This window comes from Archocentrus centrarchus, unplaced genomic scaffold (genome assembly GCF_007364275.1).
Source record: "Archocentrus centrarchus isolate MPI-CPG fArcCen1 unplaced genomic scaffold, fArcCen1 scaffold_41_ctg1, whole genome shotgun sequence".
NCBI lineage: Eukaryota > Metazoa > Chordata > Actinopteri > Cichliformes > Cichlidae > Archocentrus > Archocentrus centrarchus.
In genome coordinates this window covers 432,523-442,663 of record NW_022060267.1, presented here as the reverse complement: position 1 = coordinate 442,663, position 10,141 = coordinate 432,523, and positions in this window count along the sequence as shown.

Below are 10,141 nucleotides of genomic sequence, written 5' to 3'. Positions count from 1 at the left end.
CAAGTAAGCTGACATTTCAATAAGTCTTATGAGAAAAGACATTCTGTGTTCTTTAGAAGCAAAATCGTGTGCAACAGTGATGAACTGTATGCAAACTGTCAACTGAGGAAGCACACAGAGTGATGATGTGCCAACAGAGACTGTGTCTGGGTTCAACCTGAGGTGGTTTGGTTGCAGCCAGTGACTGAAGACTCCATGTTAAATGAACGATGGATGAAATGTGGGAGCTCTGGGTACGAATGCAAAGGAGGAGACTGAGGAGCTGAGGAGCCCGGATTGCTCTACATTTACTGTTTGATGAGAAATTGGAGTCCAAAGACTATGGACTGTGCTTTGATGAGCTGATCAATAGGGGAACGTAAAGAGAAAAATGTTCTTTTGTTGATCAGTTCATTTTTACTGGTGACTACATCTACTTTGCTCCACAGGGTGTGGCTGCTGCACCTGATGGACTGAAAAACTGGTAACAAGTGTTAAATGCTGGGCCACATCTCTTTGCTGATTGCTCGTGGACATACTTTCATGTACTGCACTGATGTTTAACAAGACAAAGCTTATTTTAGAGGGAATCTAACTACACAATAAATGCATGCACATTTCTAAGGACAAAACACTTACCACCACCAAGTATGATTGAAGTGTGAATGAATAGTTTATTAGATAAACATGTGTAGATCAAATTCAATTACCATTGAACATAAGTAGTTGTTGAAACAGGTTCCATCTCAACTGAGTGAAACAACGCAGTATACTTGGCTGACTACGAGAGAGCCCTGCACAAACATTCCAAGGTGTCTGGACCTTGGTCCATGCATAGATGGCAAATTAAAATCCTTGAATCCTTGAAATGAGGGAAGGCTCAAATTTGTCCAGTCTGATACAGTTGAGCTGAAACCTGGGGTCAAATTACCTTATTAAATTAGGCAATGTTCATTTAAGTCACATGCCATTGGAGCTATCAGGCTTAATATTGATGAGCTATTGAAGGCTGGAGTGCTTTTAAAGCTCATACACTAAAACCAAAATTCAGACAGTTACACACTGATGCAATTGCAGATTCTGATATACCTGTGGTTCCTGATCCATATCTTTGCTTTCTAACAGTGCACCAGATATTAAGTGGTATTTATGTTTAGTACTTAGTACATTCTGTGATAACTGTGATTAACAGCCCTAACATCTTAAACCAAATTTTAGTGTAAGACTTGAAGTATCTGAATATTCTCAGTACTGTCTCACAGCATGCAGCCGATTTGTCGTCCTCTAAAAGAACAAAATGAGAAGAATTCCTGCAATTCTGCTAACAAACCACTGAATATCTAGGAAGACAGTTTGGTGGACAGAGGACGCTAATTGTTCTCTCTCAATTAGAAACTGTGATTAAAACCGACAACCGCAAACGGTTGGTGAATGTTGACGTGTTTGGGAATGGCAGGATTCAGCAGACGGTGGATTTGTGACTATGTGTTTAAAACTGCATCTCTGCTGCTTCAATAAAGCAGCAGGACAAACTAACTCTGATCCCTAGCTGCAGTGGTCGGTGGGAGCTGAAGCAACATCTGATGCACTGAAGCAGGACACGCAATCTGACCTGGCATTGGGTAATCAGATTACTCGTAACCTTTCCATTTATATGTGGCTAATAGCAGGGGCTAGGTAAGAGCTGCCCTTACGCAGGATCTCCCAGTAGGTAAGCGGTTCCTGCCTTATTACAATATAAAATTGGATAACATGAAAGCTGGCTTCTCACCTTGCTATCAAGGTTTGATGGCAGCAGACTTTGTTTTTCAGAAACTAGGATTTTAACTCCAGGTCATCCTGTAACTCTTTGTATGCCACATCAATTGTGTGTTTTGTTTTTTGCCCGAGGTTTGTCATCACTCAAATAAAACTACGGGGTAGGAGGTAAGATTATCTGCCCCTGAACTATTAAAGATGTAATAATGTTAACCCTGTTTCCAAAATGAACTCCTCATGATTGTGCCACAGATTGACAAATTCAGGAGCTGAGAAAATTAATGTGCATAATGAATTTATTACAGCTGATTTAACACTGCCTTAGGATGGTTCTTGTTTTAGGGATGAGTGTGGCTGTAATGTGGGCTGCACAGTTGTTTAACTTAATTCTGCAGGTGTAAGTTTTTCTACTCTAGAAGCTCAGAAGGTTGATCTGCTGAGTTCATCGCTGATCTCAGATCAAAAAGCTTTAACAGCAGCTTGTACACTGGCTACAGGTAAGACTTAATTTGTACATTGATTCAGCCTAGGTTAATGAGGTTTGTCATGCTAATGCTAATATTTAGAAATAGAGAGGATTTCACAGAGCTGAAGGCATTCCTCTAGTATATGGAGAGGCTGTGTTGCAGTTAATTGATGCTTTACAGCTTCCCAGTGCAGTGGCCATTATTTTAAAATCAAATGGCCAGGAGATCTCAAAGGTGTGATCGAGGGCATAGCCTGGTCAGAGCTAACTTTGTCTTTCCAGGAGGAGGAGAACTAAAGGGTGACACTTCACTGGACATAAGTAATCTGAATACAGAGGGGGTCAACATGAGGCTTGAGAACAGACAGTGGAGCCGAGGTAGGAAGTTATGGTCAAGCACTCATCAGCCTCAAGGGGGAATAATTGTTGGAGGACATTAGAAAGTGAGGCTGATGATTTGCTATGTCATTAGCAATAATAATAGTATTAATACCGCTCCACATAGGTAACATAGTGCAGAAAGTGAGGTCTTTCTTGTCTAAATATGATAATATGCTTGGGTGCATCAAGTTAATTTAAAATTTATGTTATAGAATATTAAAACAATCTCAAGTGAACTAAGTGCAGTATAGTTTATATAAAACATGTTCTGTTGATCAGTCACTAAACCAACAATAAATAAATATATACTAAGAATCAATCAAAAGAAAAAAGAAAAAGCTGTGTTAGCACAGTAAAACCAAGGGTACTAAACTCAAATAAATCTGTATGTAAGCAAATATAACATTTTTAAATCTTTAAATGATTGAGAATTTGGGCTACTCTCATGGGAAAGAGTAAATCACTCCAGAGATCAGATGTCACCACTGTAAAGGCTCTGTTGCCTCTGCTTTTCAGCCTTGAAGCAAACTGAGGAGCACTTGGTTTGTAGACCGCAGGGCTTTGAAAGGAATATAGGGTTTCAAAAGTTCAGTTAAATAACTAAGTAACACCTGATCACATCCAACATATAAAGAATTATAACTAGGTTGAAACAAGAAGTAACAAAAGTATAAATTACTCTCAACAAGTCATGGTGTGGGAAAAAGGTCTTCATTTTTAACTAATTGGAAAAGCTCTTCTTAACAACAAAACTAATGTGTTGAGTTTTAGAACACCATCAAAAATCACCAAGGTTCCACATAACAGAGTGATAATAGGAGGCTAAACGATCAATAGCGCTCTCATACCCAACCAAGGTGGGGTGGTCCAAATAATATAATTTCTGTTTTGTTTTTATTCGACTTAAGAGGGTTTGTCTCCAGGCCATGAGTACATATCCCTAAGACAGTTTACTAGTGTCTGCATAGAAGCAGAAGCAGTCAGATTATAAAGGTAAGTATATTTGTAGTTCATCTGCCAAACAATGAGAGGCAATGATGTGCCTTTCAAAAGTGGAACCCAAAGGAAGCAAATATAAAGAAAAGAGAGTGTGACCCCAATAGAGAACCCTGGGGAACCCCATAATTGTTTGGGGATACAGATGACAGATACTGTCCTAAATGAACAGAAGAAACTCCTATCAGACAAATATAATGGATGCTCATCTGCTTTAGAAGTCCATCTGTAAAGCAAACAAGGCTTGCTTTGGGTCAAAGTATTATTCTAACCTATGTTAAATTTGAAAGATAAAAGATTATATGACAACCAAAATGATTAACTACAAGGGGTAACTGCATGAAATATTGTACATGATAATGCAAAATAGACTTCTGCCTTATGAAATACACTACCGTGTGATGGCAAGGACTCCCCAGGTAAGATAACAACTGTAGATGCCATCCTTTCTGTTACCCATTATAAAAGCATAAAAATGAAGAGAAGTGTAAATATAAAAACAACTTAATAAGAAGAAAGGGAGAAAAGGGAGTGCTTTACTTCAAGAAGATCTAACATTGCATGTTATGGATATTATTAATCTTATGTTTTATGCTATAAGCAGTAACAACAAAACCTGAATGGAAGATAAGGTTCTGACAGTCCCATTCAGCCTCCCCCAGCCAAGAGGCTGCCGAGCCTGGCCTCGTATTGGAGAAAATCTTGCTGAGATCCGTGACCAGCGAAGGCTCGCCCTGTCGTGGAATGGCTAAAGGAGAGAGGAGACTCAGCAGAGCAGGTATCCAGCACGGACCCAGATCTTCTTAGATCTTCTGGAAGCAGAAGGAACCATCTCGACAAGAACGCGTTGTGGGCTGAGGACGCCACCTGGACTGGAACCGAGTCGTTTGAGGGGCCTTCACGACATGATGACATCACCTACGTGACTCCTGGGAGCTGCTTCCCCAGCCAGTGGGAGTTCTGATGATAGCAGATAGCCAGTGCCTCCTAACACCCGTGGCACGAGGTACACCGGGAACAACGCTAACTAGGGGGATCTGAGAGGTCCCCCAGTTCAGGAAGTGCTTAACGCATCTTCAAGCAACCAAGTCTGTGAAACAAGTCAGCTAACGGATGAAGCAGCAGAGCTCGACAGTGACACTGATTTTGTCACCAGTAAGTTGGCTACGGCCAGGGTCGTCGATGGAGAGCAAACCAGTGAGATTCAGAAGCTCACTGCTGAGAATTGAAATTGAAGATCATCAACGATTTGCTTAGAGCAACGAAGGGGGAACAGGTGGAATGGAGGAAGTGGTCCTCGCAGAAGCCTGAAGAAGATGCTACAACATCATGAGGACTGAATGATCGTCTAAAAGATGCTGACAATGTTATGAAGTCTGTCTAACACTGAAATTGTCTTTGCTATTGCCGCTATTGTTGTGTTTTCACATAGATACTATATCTCGAGTGCCTTATCTTTTGTGCCCATAAGTATAGGTGCCTCTGACCTGTGTGGTGTGCCCTGCAATTGAGGATATTGTGTTGGTAAGATCAGTTAGTTTGTTATGGATTGAGATTTATTCTAGCATCCAGAGTTGATGAGCACACCATGTGAGTGAGAAGATTTAGTTTGAAGCTTGCAAATGTTTATATCAATAAAAACAGCTCACGCAGTGTTTTTGCAATGTTCACCTTGTTTAAACAAATATTTACTCTTGATTTGATAAAAATACTTTGTGTTGATACCAGTAGGCATCAAAGGGGGAAATGTCGTGTATTTTTATCTTGATGACATCAGTATTTTATATCAATATTTTTATATCATGTATTGTTATATGTATATTAATCACACACTCTAACTAATGGTCACATTATATATATTATTTGTCACCTATATTGTCACTCACACACTGGAGCACTGCATAGGTAGGTGGAAAAGGCCTGCTCTGCAGGGAACCTGGGATTTTTCCATTAAGTAATGCTAGCCCCCACCTTTGTGAGGAGCTTCACCTTTTACACAGTGCACTTTTGACCCAGCTTCTCCCGAGGGGAGGGCGAGTAGCCGGAGTGAATTCTGAGGGGAGGGGCAGAGGAGCACCTGGACTTCGGAACGTGGGAAAGATGGGTGTTTTACTAGCCCCCCCCCCCCCGAGATCAATTCATAGAACTGTTGCTTAAAGGAGCATCTTAATATGTCCCCTCCCCTGATAACAGCTGCAGGAGGTGTGAGATTGGGCTATATAAGGGCATAGCAAACTTGGGAGGGAGCGCTCTTCTTTGCTCTTCCTCTCACCCGTGTTTGCAGCGGCTGCAGGCTCTCACTCCCGAGAGGGCTTCTGTTTTTTATATTCTGTTAAACTCTGGACGTTTATTTCTTTGCTTTTCTACCACCTTATAACAGCACCAAGGCACTCACTCTCGGGAGGCTTTTTGCTTTCTTGCATTTTGTTTAACTTTTTGCTATCTTGTATTTTGTTTAACTTTGTGCTTCAATAAATCCTGGAAGCGAAACCTGCTCATCTCCAGTGAGTTTCTGTGAAGTGTGGAGCTTTTCTCAAGGTGCATTTGCTCCCATTGGTCTCCCCTCCGCCTGGTAAGAGCAACAGGGGGAGAGAGCCGCAAAAAAACCCGACATGGGCATATGCTTTCTTCGCTAGCATCTCAATGTCATTAGCCAAAGCGCGAAGCGGCTCACCCGGTTGTCTCCGTCTACTCGTCAGTTCGGACCGCAGGACAGCAGGCTGGCCACACTGCCCAAACCGCCGCTGCAGAGCACCAACCAGAGCCCTGTAGTCACCCCTCTCCGCTGGGCTAAGCAGCAGCAGGCATGCCAAAGCGTCGTCAGTGAGGCACAAGGCTAGCTGGAGTGCTTTAGTGTCTGTGGACCAGGCCGCAGCATGCGCTAACAGTTCAAATTGAGCATGGAAGGCCTCCCAGTCAGCCTTACCGGAGTACTTGGGGGTTTTCACATTTGCCTGGCAGGGCCGGGCGCCACTATCGCCAAGCACGGGCCCCGCGCTGTTCGGGGCGGGCGTCTCCGCGCCCGCGGATATTACTGCAGTCGATGGGCTAAAGCCAGCGGCGGCCGCCAGGCCTCTGGCAGTCCGTCTGAGGCGGGCCAAACGCTCTCCGGCACTGTCCGCTCCCTCAGGACCCAGCGTGCCCCCAAAGTCACTGTCCATAGCCTCTCTCTTGATCTTCGGGCGGGCCCCGGCCACATCTCGCTGCGCTGCCATAGTTAGCGCAGGCTGTCAACTGAGGTAGCCGAAGCAGGGCTAGCCGACGGTTAGCAGTTTGACTTCTGACACCAATGTAACGTTGTAAACACACTTCCACAGTCGGCGATGTTCACAACAAAGGTCGTCTTTATTAGCAGAAAAACGGCTGCTGTAGGCCACAGCCACGCCAACCACAACTACAACAACGGAACAGCAACACACACACACAGGCAAGCTCTCGGTCTTTTCTCTCTCTCCATGCTGCCTTCACGAACCTCCCGAACAGTCCGAAATCCCACAACATCAACACGCTCTCTAACTAAGAGAATCGCTACAGTATCATTTATAGCTATAATGAGGGGTTACAGCGGGCCGCACTGAGGGCAGATGTTCATAGTTGTGCTACAGAGGAGCAAAAATAAAGACAGTAACGTGTGTCAGGTAAATGCAACATTTCTAAATGCTCAACAAATATCAGCAAACACACAAAGTGTGTGCAGTTTGTCACACAGTGTGTCTGCGAGCTAAAAGAAGAGCTGCTGTATTTCAGGGAGAGCAAAGAATGAGCGATAACTTCACTCAGATGGAGAAAGATGGAAGAAAGAGGAAGCAGAGAGCAGCAGGTCAGCTGATCACAGCCTGCACACCAACATCATTTACTGCAGCTACAATAGAAAGCTGTGGTTCTTCTCCCCATGCAGAGCCACTACAGCTGATCTTAGGGTTCCTCCACCTTCTGAATCCCACTGGAACCCCTGAGGATCCTCATGTTGGTGTTTAGGTGGAGGCACAGTCACCCTCTACTATGGAGGACACAGAGAACAGAGCTGGGTTTAAATTCCCTTTCACAGTTTGTGTCCTACAGAACAGATTCAAGCTGAGAGCATTCATTAGGATTCAAATTTAGATTGAATAATGTTTCTATTCTCATCTTTATATTATTACAATAATATATAATGAGCTTCAGTCAGCTTTACACAACAATATCAGGTAGAAACGTCCTCCAAAGAACTACTTTTACTTTCTTACTCTGAGTACATTTCAGAGCCTGTACTTTTTACTTTTACTGCAGTAAAGAAGTTGAACCAGTACTTTGACTTTTACCAAAGTATTTTTAACACAAGTACTTGTACTTCTACTTAACTATAGAATGTCAGTACTTTTGCCACCTCTGGTTTAGAGCAGCTGAAACAATCAAAGTTCTCCAAACTCAGATCAGTTCCTGTTTCCTGTTTGATTCCCATCAGCACTGTTTCCTCTCAGAGGGACTGTTTACCTGGACACAACTCACCTGTGCTCATTCCTCATGTTTAATGAGCATCATTTGTCACATTTTAGTGTTTTTGATCTCATAAAGTTACGAGTCCTCTTTAAACCCAGTTCTTGTGGCCCACCTGCACCACCTCCAAGGCCCAGCAGGGGCCGCGGGCCACCCTTTGGGCGTCCCTGGTCTGTAGTATTAATGTGATGAAGCTGCGCTGACTCTGAGGAAGAAGCTGTGCTCTCTTCACAGCTTTGGGATGAACAGAAGTGGCTGTAAAAGTGCAGAGCTGCTGCAGCTGTTCATGGAGGTCTTTCAGAGAGCGAGGCTCTCCTGGAGCTCCTCCTCAGCAGAAGCTCAGAGGTGCTTCTCCTCCTGGAAACAATGAAGACCTGAACAATGATCAGAGTCACAGACTGATGGGCTGAAGTCTGAGAACAGGAAGTCTTCATGCTCTGATTCAGTGTTACAGCCACAGATATCAGAGATGCTCACAGTGAGCTCGTTATATTCACTGACTGACAGATCAGTCACCTTCCACATCAGCATCACAGAGCACAGTGTTACCTGTACAGGTGTTTTTCACAGCATCAGCAGCTACAGATGCTTTATCAGCCATGCTAGCGCCTCCTCCCGGTTAGAAAGAAGCTGTTTCCAGCTCACAGAGTGGATCCATGTTCACAGAGACGCTGTTTTTGGACCGAGCCGCAGCTGTCCCAGCATGCACTGCGCGTCCTGGATGGATTCAAGCCTCTACAAGGAGGAAGAAAACTACAAGTCCGAGGGTAAAAACTACAAGTCCGAGGGTAAAAACTACAAGTCCCAGCTTCCTCATTCCTGTCAGCTGGTTTCCTGTAAACGGAGGGAGGAGAAGTGAAAGTGAAAGTCAGTCTGTTAGTCAGTGTTGGAAACTTAGCGCCTTTCTCCGTAGAGTTTGTAGACTTTTGTAGAGTTTGTAGAGTTTTGTGGAGTTCTCCCGGAAAGCCGTCCCCGTGTTGTGTGTCCACGCAGCTCTCCGCAGCTTCGGCACCGAGGGGGACCCCCTTTAGACCGCAGAGAGCCCACAGCGAGTCTGTGACAGAAAGGTTGCAGCAGGCCGTTAGCTGAGCCTCCACTTTCCTTCAGAGAGCAGGAGGAGGAAAGAGGAGCTGAGGCGGGGTGAGTGTAACACAACATTGTTGTTGTTGTCCTGTCTCTGAGTGTGTGACTGTAGAGGAAGAAGAAGAGTCCCAGCTCAGCAGTGTGAGTCTCTTCTTTGACTTTTACAGCCGCTGCTGGAAGAAGATTTAGTTCAGAATAACGTGTCTGCTTCAATAAAGCTTCAAGGAAATAAATCACAGTCATTCTGATGTTGATCAAACTTGATGCTGACGCACACTTTTCATTTTGATTGAACTGTGAAAGCTTTACAATACTTTCTGTCAACAATACGATCATTACAAGATAATCAGATACAATCATATAGAACAGCGGTCTCAAACTCCCGGCCCGCGGGCCGCATAAATATCAGACAATTTGGCCCTTTAAGTTACTTCTTTGATATTTGGCTAACTCCTCTTAATTGGAGGGGAAGGTGAACTCCCGCGGGTTGGGAGTTTGGGCACCCCTGATGTAGCTGCAGCCATAGAATATACAGGACTTTGTAACATAGAGAAGAACAGAGGATTGCTTCATGAGATCTAACTTTGTATTTGTTGCAGAGATCAACAGGTTCAATCAGGTTCTTAGAGCAGTTTTTCTGATCTGAGTCTTTGTGGACGTGTAGTTCCATTTCTCGAGGTGTGTGTCGGTTATGTCCGTAGGACCGACGCAGAACTCTAAATCAGGCTTTATTAGATTGATGGATGATAATTTCTGCATATAATCCAGAAGAGTTACACTTATATATCATTTAATGTGTCCCAGAGTGCCGTTTCCTTCCACTAATGGGTTTGCAGAAATCACGTAAAAAGCACACACACAAATATATATATATATAAAATCGAGCTCTTTTATCGATCAGTTTTCTATCAATTACTCCATCAATTAATCAAGTAATTGGATAAGATAATTTTTCATATTAACAGTTCATCTGCACATTTTAACTTCCATTGGAATAAATAA